The sequence below is a fragment of the Cavia porcellus genome, unplaced genomic scaffold (genome assembly GCF_034190915.1).
Source record: "Cavia porcellus strain 051 isolate PalLab524CR breed Dunkin Hartley unplaced genomic scaffold, mCavPor4.1 scaffold_2, whole genome shotgun sequence".
NCBI classification, from domain to species: Eukaryota; Metazoa; Chordata; class Mammalia; order Rodentia; family Caviidae; genus Cavia; species Cavia porcellus.
Window position 1 is genome coordinate 77,943,093 of NW_026947485.1, and position 13,501 is coordinate 77,956,593.

A 13,501-nucleotide genomic window follows, 5' to 3' on the forward strand; every position below is an offset into this window, starting at 1 on the left:
GATGGAGGGAGGAGCTGGGGGAGAGACAGTGAAGCGGCTGGGGGCCTTAGCCTTTCCAAGAGGGGCGGTCTGGCTGGGGGAGGCAGGAAGTGATGGGCACTCCCAGTCCATTGCTGTCCCCAGGGTGACTAGGCCACAATGGCCTCCTTAAGGAGGGAAAATAATGAGCTCATTAGGCCAGCAGGAGGCCAGCTGCACACAATTAGGATGTTAATAAAGTCCTCCAAGGTCACTGCTCAGTATAAGATAAAGCATGCAGCAGGGGAGGGGAGACCCCTGCTTTTTCCTCTTCCTCTGAAATCCTCCCAGTCTTTCCAGATGTAAGATGTGTCCTCCGGAGGCCCCAGTCCTCTCCTCCCTCCTGGCCCTGCTCACCAGGGGCTGGGCCCACGGGTGCTTGTTAGCCCTTTTATAGGCTGGACCTAGAATTAGATCCCAGCCTCCCCACTTCCCAGCTGGGGGCAAGTCACAGCCCTGAGACTCACTGGCTACCCACCCCTTCAGGCTGCCCAAATCAGGGACACACAGTACAGTCAACAGCTGGGAGCTTTGTGTGCTGCAGGGATTCACTGAGCACCTGGAATGCCCCAGGTGCTGTGCAGACAGGAAGCACCACCACTGTGGACAGCACATGTCAAGCCTCAGCTCTGTCCCCGCACCCCAAGGAGGGCACACCGCACTGGCTGCTGAGGCCCCAGCAGAGGCAGTGCCTCATGCCTGGCCTGCAGGCTCTCAGTGCAAATCCAGAGGGCACGGAGACAGCATGAGACTCATTGGAGCCTGGGAGACCCAGCACCTTCTGGTGCTCCCCAGGGCTTGCTCAGTCCCTCTGTGGTGACCTGACACCAATCTCTTCTAGTTGGCCGCTAACTCCATAGGGAGGATGAGTTAGGGAGCCATCTAGGGTCTTCATGCTTTGGGTTCTGGGGGTCTGGAAGTCCTTCCTCCCAAAACCCAAACCAGCACTCTGGCCTGTGGCCCACAATGCCTCCATTCTGGTGCAGACCTTGTCTTCTAGAGAAGTGTAATGCTTCCAGGAAACCCTATGTTCTCTCCTGGGAGCAGGGCTGGAGAGGGAGCAGGGTGAGGACTGGTGAGCGCCAAATGGTGAGGGGAAATGCTGAGGAGCAGGATTGAAGGGGCTTGGCCCGGCACATGGCACCAGCACTGCCCACTTGGCCACAGTACAGCTGGCACGTGGCTGAGCCCTAAAGGGCTGCTTCTACCCTGGACCCAGGCTGGCCCCTTTCTGTGACCTGAGGGGTTAGAGCAGTGAAGGCAAACCTTTTAGAGCTTTCAGTGACACAAATGGCCCACAGTAACATGTGTGCCACAGGTTCGGTGCCACTGGGCTAGAGGAACGGAAACGCAGATGGCTCATATGCACTGGGCCTTTAAGAAGAGCAAAGGCAGGGCTCCCTGGCCAGGCCTCTTCGGTCAGAAGCTCTGTCACTGCAGCCTTCTGCCAAGACACACTCCAGCTCCCAGCATGTGGCGCCATGGTCCAAAAAAAACAGAAGGGACTTTGGGGTAGGTGAGAGGCTCCCCCGGCACCCCTGTGCACCCATGCTGCCCCTGCCCTTGACCTGCTCACCTGTCCTGCTGCTGGCACCTGCTCTGCTCTGCTGTCCTGGCCCTTTCCTCTCCTCAGATGGGGCTCTGAGGCCACCAGGGCCCCAGAACCTTCCCTTGGTGCCTGGATTCCAAGACCATTAGCACAGCTGCCACGTCACCATCTGGAAGGCTCTGTGGAGCCCATGGCAAGAATACAGCGAGAGCTGGCTGCCGCTGCCTCTCCCGCCTGGACTCCAGCCTGCCCACTGTGCGGGATGAGCCCAGAGCTGGAATGGGGCCAGCCAAGCCCAGGGGCTCTGGTGGGTCTAGGCAGGCCCAAGGTCATGGGCAAACTAGTGCGAATTTGCAGGTCAGCAGGGGCCTGCACCAGGATGACAGGTAGTGCATGGGAAGGATTTTAAGCAAGAGGTCCTGGGCCAGGCTGCCTGGGCTCACTCCTCAGCTGACAGTCAGGGCAGTCACCGCAGTGTCCTCTTCTGCGTACTGGGCCTCGGACTGTGCCCTCATCTCACAGCACTGCTACAGGTACACACAAATCAGTCCTCAGAAAGTACGCAGAGAGTACCTGATCCTCAGCGAATCGCAAAGGGCGAATTGTAAGGGCAAGGCACAAGGAATTCTAAGGAAGGAGCAGCTTTAAGGAGTTCTAAGAGATGGGATAGTCTCAAATCTCAGAAGAGAGAGACAGGTGTCCCTGACATTTAGCCATGGCCGGGAAGGTCTCCACTGAATATGTGTGGTTTGGTTTGGGGCTCTGCACATGTGGGGTTTGGGGACAGATGGGGAACACCAGATGGCCTGAGGTTCCTGCAGGGGGTACAGAGCAGTGCAGGGGCAAGGAGAATGACTGTAACAGGGTATATCCCCCGCTAAGACTGCTTTGTGTATGGGCGGCCCTGTCTGTCCTGGTCATGGGATGTGGTGGTGGCCAATGCAATGCTTGCTGAGGGAACCACAGGCAGCCAGGGGTCAGACTAATAAGGGACAGGGACAGTTGGTAGAGAAGAGCTCAAAAGGAACTGCAGCTCAAATCCGGTGGGGACAGGGAAGAACAGGCTAGGGTGGAGGCACGGTACCAGCAAGGGTAGGATGGAAAGGGACACAGCTCAGCCTCAGGACGCCTAGGATATGTCACAGGACGTGTTCCTGAGAGAAAGAACAGGAAGGACACCATTGTGGAGTTACCGTCCTCTGCCTACCCTGCTCTACACGGAGGTGCAAGCCTGTGGACAAGTTCTCAAGAAGAAGGCCCCTCTGAAGGACAGAAGACATAAGAATTAGATCCTAACCTAATTGTGAACCACGTGTATGGCAGGAGGGAAGTGGCTAGGGAGAATGAGACATTCAAATAAGCCAGAGGAGTGGGACTCCCAAGGGCATGCAGAAGGCAGTCAGCATGGCACCCTGCAGTTCCAGGGAAGGAACAGGAGTAAGGAGAGGCAAATATCTCTGCTGAACAAGGAGCAGCTACAGGGCAGGCGGGGGTCTGCGGTGCTCCTGGGCAGTCCTGAAAGTGGCTGCTTGGCAGAGAAGCGCTTGCTGACCACAGGAGGGCAAGCGGATTCATGGCAGAAAGGCAGCTCTCAGTGCTGGCCACCAGAAAAGGCCACCTGGAAAAGCACCTTCCCCTTACTACCAGCAATCACGGAGACAGATGGGAATGAAACTAGAGGATACAAAATGGACATGGTCTTGACTTTCAGGGAAAATTCTAGCTCAGAGCTCAGCAAACTCAATGCTGGCTGTGGCCATGAGCCACATGGATTCCCCAAGGGATGCAGAGAGCCCAGGGAGGGGACCCCTCACTAATCCAAGAGGCACTGGAGGGAGGGTGTAGCAGGAAGAGACAGCGCCTGATCACTCTGGGTTCTGAGAAATAGTGACCCTCGGCTGGGCAGGTTCAGAGCGTACCACAGCAGAGCTGTCCAGGCCTCAGTATGTGTGAGCTCCCAGTGCCCGGGATGCACTGAGAGATTCTTGGCTGAGGGCTGACGTCCACTGCAGATGTGATGGGAGCCTGTCCCTCTGGATGTTTTAATCAGCCCATGATGAGGACAGAGATGCTGTGCTGGTAGCACCCTCTCATCTAGCAAAAGCTGTGCCAGGACCAGGAGCCAAAGGGAATGGTCTGAGCAGATGATAATGACAGGTCACATCTCACATCCTGCTAAGTCTTACATGGGGAGACGACAGGATGAGGCTTAGCACAGTGATCATAAAATTTACTGCCCAAATTCTTCACGCCAAAGTTTTCTGTTACGAACTGACAGTCTCAGACAAGGTGGTCAGTGTGGGTCCCTCCTTTGGCAGTGAGGAGGAGCAGGGAGCTCTGAGGACCAAGCGCCTGGCGGGAGGCGGGGTGCTGGGACTGGTGCCCGGGTCTGATGTGTAGGACGGCACTCACAGCTCACTCCCTGCTTTGCAGGAGGCCAGCACTAGCTGCTCGATGTTTGTCCCCCCAGTTCTCCACTGCACAGGTGCGCCAAAGAACCCAGTGCTCTGCTGGCTTCTCCTCCACTGCATCCTTCCCTACCAAGCAGCCCTGACTCTCAGAAAAGCCAAAGACACGGCCATTGCTTCCCTGCCTCACCAGGAGGGGGCCACGTGGCAGAGCAGGACAGGGACACACAGGCCACAGAGGGTTCCCAGCAGAGCATCTCAACCAAGGGCTTTGTCAGGTGGGATCCGCACACCCCCAGCTTCAGACAGCCGTGTCCCATTTGGTTCTTTTGCCATATCCTTGAACCACATACTCTGTGGCTCATATTAAAAACAAAATCTCTCTCTCTCTCTCTCTCTCTCTCTCTCTCTCTCTCTCTCTCTCAGTTGATGCTGACTGATGGGAACAGGTTCTAAGAAACAGGTCATTAAGACAACATCACAGTCATGCGAACATCCTCAAGTGCACGCACACTCACCTGCATGGTGTGGGTGTGTCACATGCAGGACAAAAGTGAGCTGTGCAAGGATAATAACACACTGTTTCACGGTAAGCTAGGAGGTACAGTAAATGCCTAAGCCAGAACATAATTGTCTTCATTATCAAATACTGCATACGGTTACATCTCACGTAATTAATTACATGTGCTGCACCTCTCTGTGACCGTGACTGTTAGATGTACTTATACCATCGCCAGTACAATCACAGGAGGGAAGTGCTGTGCTACACTACCACAGATGTGACACCACCAGACAATGGGAAATTTTCTGCTCCTTAAGTTTATGACACAACCACAGTGTAAGCAGCCTGCTACTGAGACTGTGTTATGAGCTGAGATATTTGTGTGTGTGTGTGTGTGTGTGTGTGTGTGTGTGTGCATGCGCCTGCTGGGGATGGAACACAAGGCCTCATACATGTGAGGCAAGCACTTTACTGCAGAACCTACATCCCCAGTTCTAGTTATCTATCTGTCACCTATAATTTTGAGGCAGGGTATTGCTAAGGTGCCCAGACTAGCTTCAAACTTGTGATCTTGCCTCAGCCTCCAGAGTAGCTGGGATTACAGTTGTGCACTAATATGCCTGGTGCAACCTATTTATTTATTTTTGGTTTTTGAGACAGGGTGTTGCCAGATGAGGCTGTCCTTTAATGTGCAATGCAGTCCAGGCTGGCCTTGAACTCACAGTGATCCTCCTGTCTCACCCATCTGAGTGCTGGGATTATGAGTGTGCAACACCACACCTGGATTTATCTTATTATTTTTAATTTGAACTAAGTGAGTCATTAAGGAAACACCTAGAATCACAGACTCCAACCATAAAAGAACAGCTGATGAAAAGAAAGCACTATAGTAGGTTCCAGCTGCGCCCCAATTGCAGTGGCTGAGTTGCAGCCTGCACCTTCTTTTACCAGGGGAGAAGCACTGGGTGGGGAGAGACTTCCATTGTGGACCATCAAAGCTGAAGGTTTGGAAGAGAACAGGAAAGGGACCAAGCTTTCTAACTGCTCGAGGCAGAAGTACTGCTTATCGCCTCTCTGAGACCTGAGATTGACCTCGATGGAGGACAGAGTAGTTTCGCAAATCCAACATCACACCAGATGCCATCTGCTTCAGGACAGCCTGGGGAAAAGGCTAAGGAGAGTGGTAGAGGTGGGATGAGAATCTCAGTCACATGGCCTTCCTCAGGTGTGGAGGGCAGAAAGCAAAGCCTAGAAGCACCTCACGACCTGTCTGGGCACTCTGCTCACCTTCCTGGTCTGCAGGAGAGGCAGTGGGAACCGAATGCCCTCGGTCCTTACTACTCACCAGAGACAGAAAGGGGTATCCCTACCTCTGAACTAGCTCTCTCCAGGCCCTAGGAAGTACACACCGATGATCTGGGATTTCTTCTCTTTGCTCTCTTGGCTAAAACTGGAAACTTCCTGGCCCTAGAACTGAGTTGGTTTCACTAAAAGCCATAGACTGATAATAACCTCCTCGCTCCCAGCTGAGTTCAGCCCCTCTTCAATTGGATAAAAATAAAACAGGGGCAATTGCAACTTTGAAAGACCATCTTCATAAACAAAACAAGCCCACTCCACAATTTGTCGAGGGTATCCCTCCCTCCACAGCCTCCTTATTTAATTTCTGGGGAATTTTAAATAGAGGGCTTGCAAAAACTCTGCACCGCCTGACGTCAACAGCACTCGGAAAACACGGACTTTGCTGCACAGCGAGGGGAGCAGCCACCGCGAACGCCGACACTTTCCAGGCTGCTTTCCCACTTGGAACTGGGGAGCCACTGGTGTCACCCTGGAAGACTGTGGAACCATGGCATGTGCCCAGAAGAGTCTGTCTTTGTGGGGTCCATTAACTCTGCAGCTCCCCAAGCCCTCAGGCAGCCAGCCTGTTCACTTAGCCGAGTGACACTTGGGTGTTTCTGCAAGTGTATTTATTTCAGCTGACTTTACTTTGAAAAATGCAAACATACTTTTTCAGAAAGACACATATCTGTGCTACAAGGAATGAAACACCAGTACCCTAAACAGAAGATAACTGGAAAAACACAGACAAGTATCCTTTAAGGTCCAGCAAAATGTCTGGGCAAGTTCTAACATGATACAAAGGCTAGGTAAGGGTTTTCCTCAAGCAAAGGACATTCGGCAGGGCAAGGAGGTACCAACGCCACAGAAACCCAAATGGAGACTCTCATTAGCAAGGTGGGGTGAAAAAGGCTCTTACACAAAGGGACTCAGTGTCACTTTTTTTTTTTGAGACAGGGTCTTGCTATGTGGTTCAGGCTGGCCTCAGGCTCACTTTGTAACCCAGGCTGGTCTCAAACTTGCAATGATCCTCCTGCTTCAGCCTCCCAAGTGCTGGGAGTACAGGAGTGCACCACCATGCCCAGCCCAATGTGTCACTTTAATATGTGTTTGCCCCATCCACATTTGCATGGCCCACTCTCTGGGCGACATTGATCTTACTTCAGGAGTCTTGGATTAAGAATCTGCAGCCCCTGGATCCAAACCCAGCTAGGCAGCGGCAAGCTCTGAAGTCTTAAGCAAACCCACTTATCTTTTCTTCTGAAAGAAAGAGAAGCAAAGTCACCCACCCTGCAGACTTACTCTGAGGTAACAGGAAAAATGCCATGGGCAGCCTGGCAATGTTTCAAGCAGTTTCAGGAATCCAACGGACTCCCAACTTTGACCCTGACAGAACTCACTATGCAGAAGACAGTGCATTCCTGCCTAGCAGAGAAAGGAAAGTGAGCCACAGGATGAGATTTCTGCACAGTTAACCTTTCCAGTAAGTGTATGCACTTCAAATGTTATCCCCATTTAACAGACAGGAAAACTGAGGGGCAGAATGGCTACACTCTGGCCACAAGGTGGTTACTCTGGCATGGGAATCTGGGCAAGAGCTGACCTTGGGGTCCAGGGGAAGTGATCTGTTTTGCTCTGCTTGCTTCTAAATGTGCTCATCATCACTGTATTCAGATACACTCATCACTGTATTCAGACCTCTGTGATGTTCCTATGAGTCCCTGCTTGCAGGCAGCCTGGTTTCTGTCCCTGGCTGCCCCAATCTGAGGTTTGACTGGGTCGTATTTCTCTGCTGGACCGAGAACCCCCTGAGGACAAAGGCTGGATTCTGCTCATCTTGGTGTTTTGGACTAAGAAGGGACCTGGTAGGAGTTGTTGAGAATGAAATGCAGACACACTGGCACGGGCTTCCTTTCCTAGCCTCTACGACCACTCCAGACCTTCCTGCCTCTTTGTCCTTGGAGTCTCTCAAACCCAGCTCCTGAGTTTGGACAGGACCAGTTCTGGGCACACTAGAATGCCCAGCACTGCTGCCTGCTAGAATCCAGGGGAGCAACTCAGTCCCTGGGCAATGGTTCCTCTTCCTGTTCCCCACTTTAGGAGAGTAACTCAGAGCCTCTCAGCACCCTGCTTACCCAGGGGATCTTCCCACAAGAAATGGAGGGATATTGTTGGTTGGTACTCAGGTGGCCCCAGATGACCCAGCAGGCAGAACTCCTCAGTCCCCAACTGGTGGTGAGAGGGAACAAGAACCTGGGACAGACCACTGTGAGCCTTCAGCTGTATCCAGAAAGGAGGAGGGCTTGCTTGTGTGGCCTGCAGGAGAGGCCTACGTGGTTGCTTCAGATGGGCTCATGAGGGGTCACGCTTGGCATCCCTCTGCACTCCTCCAGGAGTGTCACCCCACGAGTGGGTTTGTCCTTGGTGACTGGGCTGTGGGGCCTCCCTGAGCTTTGCTTTTCCATTCCTGTGAGGAGAGAGGCTCAAATGGAAATGGCCCAGGCACGCTTCTGGTATTAGGTCCAAAGCAGCAAATGGGTTTCACTTAAGTCTTAAATACCTTTGTGTCATAGGATGACTATCCTGGAGTTTCTGAGAGCTCAGTTTGTGGTAAGCTAAGAATAAATTCTCTAAACCCCTTCCCGTCCCATTTTGCTTCTCATCAGTGATTGGGAACAATGCTGATGGACACCCATGAGCACCAATGAGGGCTCCAGCCCCCCCCATCCTTGGTGCCTCCCACCTCCACCACCAGAGAGGGAGGGACTGTGGAAGACCCCCTCAGCTGGGGGAGCAGGCAGCTGACTGCTGCCCCTAGTCCATCATGAAGATGCGGATCAGGTCTTCCTTGTCTACTTCTGTGTCACACGGCAGGAGATAAAGGTTGGGGAATGAATGAATGAATGTCTGATCTCTAGCTCCTGACTATCTGCTCACTTCTTTGTTCAGTTCTGGATCTCTCCATTCTCAATAAGGCCCAGATTAATTAGTGCCCTAGCTGAGGGCAGAGAGGGGTTGGATGCTGGGGCAGTCCTGACCTAGCCTGACCACCCTGTTCTCAGCCTCACGGTCACCCAGCCTCTCTGGCGAGGACTGTATTCTAAAGGCAGTTCTATGATGGGGAGGCCGAGTCAGAATTAGGTAACACAAGCTGGGCTAGAGGCTGGCTGTAATCACCTCTTCCCCCATATTAAATACATCTTGACCAGGACAGGCCCAAGATCCCTCCAGCTGAGTCCTGGCCCTCAACAATGACACGTTACAGCACCATAGGAAACGAGAAATACTGTAACATCACATCATCGGCTCGAGGGTGTTAGCTTGGATGTGGATGCCTCTGTCCCTCCCTCTCTCTGTCCCATCTCTGGATCAGAGATGTCCAGGTGGTTCCAAACCCACCCAGCTGTAAGCCTCCATCCTGGCCATCACTTCTCGGGTAGAGTTTCTTCTCCTAGGGCCCTGATGTGTAGGACCACCCTGTGGGGGCTGAGAGATGGGACCTGGGAGAGGGTCAGGACTAAGTTTGACCCTCCAGGATCATCCTCCTTGCTGTCATGACAGTGCTGACAAGAATCTCTGGCCCCACTGTCATCCAAGGAGGAGGGTTCGTATGTGGCTATGCAGCAGGGTATGGAACATGGGGCCAGAGCCTGCAGCAGAGAGAGAATACAGACTCATAAGGGGCCAGCAAGGCAGGACCCCTGCCTGAGCATTCTCCCCTGCAGAGCCTGGGCAATAGAGTGGCCTCCTCCCCCCTCCTCCAAGGGGTGGTCAGTTACCATCCTACCCTGGTGGCGACAAGGACCAGGGAAGCCTGGTCTTCTCGGTGCTAGGGAAGGACATGCCCACAGTTGGGCCTCTAGGGAGCAGGAGTTCAGCCGCCTGAGCATAAAGACTGATCTAGGGTTTGCCAGGAGGTGTAGGCTGAGGAGGGGAGAGGATGAAAAGCAGCCCCCACCCCATGGCGCTGGGCTGGAGCCAGGAGGGATGAGAGCCCCAGTATTCCGAGGTGCTGAGCCACTCTCTCTGATACCCCCACCAGATCATCTCCCTGGCCCCTCACACAGTGGTGAACACACATGGCAAACACAGAGAACGCCAGGCCGCTTGGCTGGTGGGCAAGGCCATGGGGAGGAGGCCCCAGGAACACAAGATAGGCTCTGGGAAAATGGGATTTCCCACTGTACCCCAAAGAATGGGGGCAGGGAACATCCTAGCTCCAAAGGCCCTGGGGGTTAGTGGAGCCCACACTGCCAGGCCTTTGGGGACCCCTCCCGGACTTCCATTTTGGCCTCCCTTGGAGCCCCAGGGCTAGGCTTTCACAGATCTTGTTTAACTTGAGAAAGGTGGGGGAGGGGCCGAGGAACACTGCATTCTTTCCCATCAAGCCCAGCGTCTAAAGCAATACTTCTGGGTTTAAGTGATGCCGGCCTGTTTGTGATTATAGCCCTTCACTGGCTTTCTGGCAGGGCAGCCCTGGAACCCCGTAGCCCTGCTGATGGGAGGCACCTCCTTTGCTTGGATAATCCTGTCCTCATGTGACATGACCAAAGACATCCACTGGCCCCTCTGCTTTCAGCAGTTCTCCACAGCAACTCTTCAAAACATTAAAAAGAGTGAGGAAAGCCACCCCAAACCCCTGACATGAAATTCCACAAGTCTCATCAGATTTTTGCCGTCCCCAGAATGGTCCTGGAAAACGTAGGCGTCACCAGCCGCCCCACTGGTGGATGCAAACTGCAGACTGGAGGAAGTGACCGATCATCTTCCCCCTCAAAGGCCCTCCTCCACACGCAGGGTAAACACACTGGGGTGTACACACACAGGAACACACACATTTGCACACATGTGAATATCCTTGCACTGTTATAGCACAGAAATGACTCAGGGAAACTCAACACTATTCCTCAGCTGTTCTTTCCCCAGAAATTCAATATGCAGGCATCTGGCCTCCCAAAGCCCATTCCAGAGCTGTCCAGGAGCTCATTCTCCCTGTGATCATCATTACAGTCCCAGGACATTTGCGGCCACTGACTCCTTCAGCCCGTTGGGGAGAACTGGCCAAAGCCTGGCCTCCATGGCCAAAGCCCTCTGCCTGCTCTCTGCACTGAGGGCTAAGGAGGTGCACAGGCTGCCTCTTGCTCAGCTTGGTGAGAGCACAGTGGTTGGGGGCAGGGAATCGTGGCTACTGCTGCCACTCCTGATTGCCCTTCTGTCCTTCAGATGAGAGGTGGTGTTCAAAGAGACAGGGTGGCTTGCCTGGGGTCACCTGACTGACCAGTGCCAGGGCCTAGAACCTAGACTCTTACGCAAAACCCAGCGTTCCTTCCACAATGGCACACCACAACTGCGCGCTAGTATGACACCTACACCCTGGGGCAAGTGGCAATCCCTTGACCTGATGCCTACAGCGAGAAGTGGGTGTCTGCAGCTGGCAGGAAGCTCCTCCTGGTTGCAGAGCAGTCATGTGGTGAAGCCTGGCATGAGAGTAGCCTGCAGCCAGTGTTACACATGCTGGTGTGGGGACCCCAAGCCCTGCATCCTTGCTGTGCTGACTTGACACCCCCTCCCCATCACAGCTTCTTAAAATCTTGCCACAAGCAAAAGACGGTGAGTGAGTTGAGCTCTGGAGGGCTGGGGATAGGAGGACAGAAAACAAACGAGAAAGACACTGTCCAGAAACGCCAGGACTGGGTGCCTGGCCAACCTCAACAGCAGCCACACTCCCTTCCGCAGGAAGCAGGGGATGAAAAGCGCTGAGCAGGCAGAGCCTGGGTCTCAGTGGACTCGCAGCCATGGGGACAGCCCCCATATCCAGAGAACACCGCTGCCCCCCCCCCGCTGTCTCCAGTGCCAGGAAGTGGCATCACCAACACAGGCTCTCTCTGCATTCTTCTGCAGGGGTGTCTGAGGCCAGCCTTACCGGGGAGGTGAAAGAATCTCTGAACACCAGGCTGGAAGGCCCCAGCTGGAGAGCAGCCTGGGCACCCACACACCAGCTCCCCACCCACCCTGGCACGTGCTCCACCTCCCTGGGGCTGCAGACAGCTGCTCAGCATCTAGGGCTCAGGACAGTGTGGCAGCCTGCTGCAGGCTGGCTTCCTTTCCCCAAGTGCCTCATGGTGGGGAGGCCCTGACACTGCTCGGCTGGTCCCTCTAGCCTAGGTGCTGCCAGCAGCACCAGCTTGCCCCTTGTATGAGGCTGCCTGCTGCAGGAGCCTGCCCTAAGCCTGGCCTCTGGGGCTGGAAGCACCCAGCTGTAAGTGTCCCCAGCATCTAATCTGCTTGCCACAGGTACCCTACAGGTACAGACACAACTCCACAAGCTGTCACTTATAACTGTGGGGAGACAAGGACTGTTAGGTTACGCCACACAGCCAGTCTTAGGTGCTCGATATTTGTTGACTAACTTCACAAACTGCAAGCTGTGGAAGTAGTCCCTGTTGTAGGATTTCACTGAAGGTTGAAGGTTGGGATGGAAGGAGGGAAGGCAGCACAAGGTCTTTTGGTGATGGGGCTTGGGAGACAGAGACCAGAGCAGATCCACTGGGTTGGATACACAGAAACAGCATGGGCTGGGCCCTGATGAGTGCCAGTCAAGGCATGGCCTGGGCCCCACCCTCTCACCTCAGCCCTCTGCCATGGACCTGGTGTCGTCAGCAGGTGCAATGCTCATGACTTCTGCAAGAAACTGGGTCACTCTGTTTCCCTTCCCCTTCAGATCTCCTCTGGCCTCTTTGCTACACAGTGGAGGCTTCAGCTGACTGAACCCTGCTTTCTCCCTCTTTGAGGCCCAGGGAACCCATGCTGCAAAGCTCTCTGGAGTTTGGCTTTCCAAAGAAGCACCCTGGCTTCTCAACAGAGAACAAACTGCCATGTGTAAAACTCTCCAGCTGTGCAACCTTGGGCCAAGTCAACTCCCTGCTCTGGGCTTCAGTTTCCTCCTGGGGAAGGTGGAAAGCCAATATCCACCCTGCCTCTTACCAAGATGTTTTTAAAACTGTACAGTTTTTTATCTCACAGAACACAAAATATTATGATTCAGAAAGATCACCTTGAAAAAAGTCCAGAATCCCCTCTTAGCTGGCTCAGGGGCAGGCACTTCCCTAGGTGGCCTTCCCTTCCCCAGCGACCCTTGGAGCAGGAGTCTAAGAGACCAGACACACAAACCCCTGGCCATGGTGTTCAGGTTCCAGAACACAATGACCCATGGACAGCCTGCGGCAATGCTGATGGGACGCTCTGAATGGGAGGGTAGGATCTGCTATTGCACAACAGCGCTGGACCCCCACGAGGGGCTCGGTCCCTGTACAACCAGTACTTGGCAGACCTGCTCTGAGCCTGGCTTGCTCACACCTCCCATGCTGCTCCTGGGCCACTTCCCCACCATCTAATCCAATAAAAGCTTAGCAGAGGAAAAGGAATTTTAGCACACGCCTGAGAGACACCCAGCTAAGAAGGAAAATGTAGCCCAGACTAGTGCCACACATTGTAATGCTAGGCACACGGGAGCCCGAGGCAGGAGGACTGCAAGTTTTCGACCAGCCCTGGGTAACTTGGTGAGACCCCGCCTCAAAATAAATAAGAGGCCTGAGGGGTGCAGCTCAATGGTGGCAGGCTTGACTAGCATGCATGAGGCCCTGGGTGCAACGCCCAGGACTGAATGAATGAATCCACAAATCA

General features: G+C 53.9%; 1 protein-coding gene across 13 annotated transcripts in view; it reads right to left on the minus strand.

Annotated features, from left to right (window-relative positions):
- Sh3pxd2a (SH3 and PX domains 2A) overlaps window positions 1-13,501 on the minus strand; it is a 197,209-nt gene that overhangs the window by 33,271 nt on the left and 150,437 nt on the right. The window lies entirely within an intron of this gene.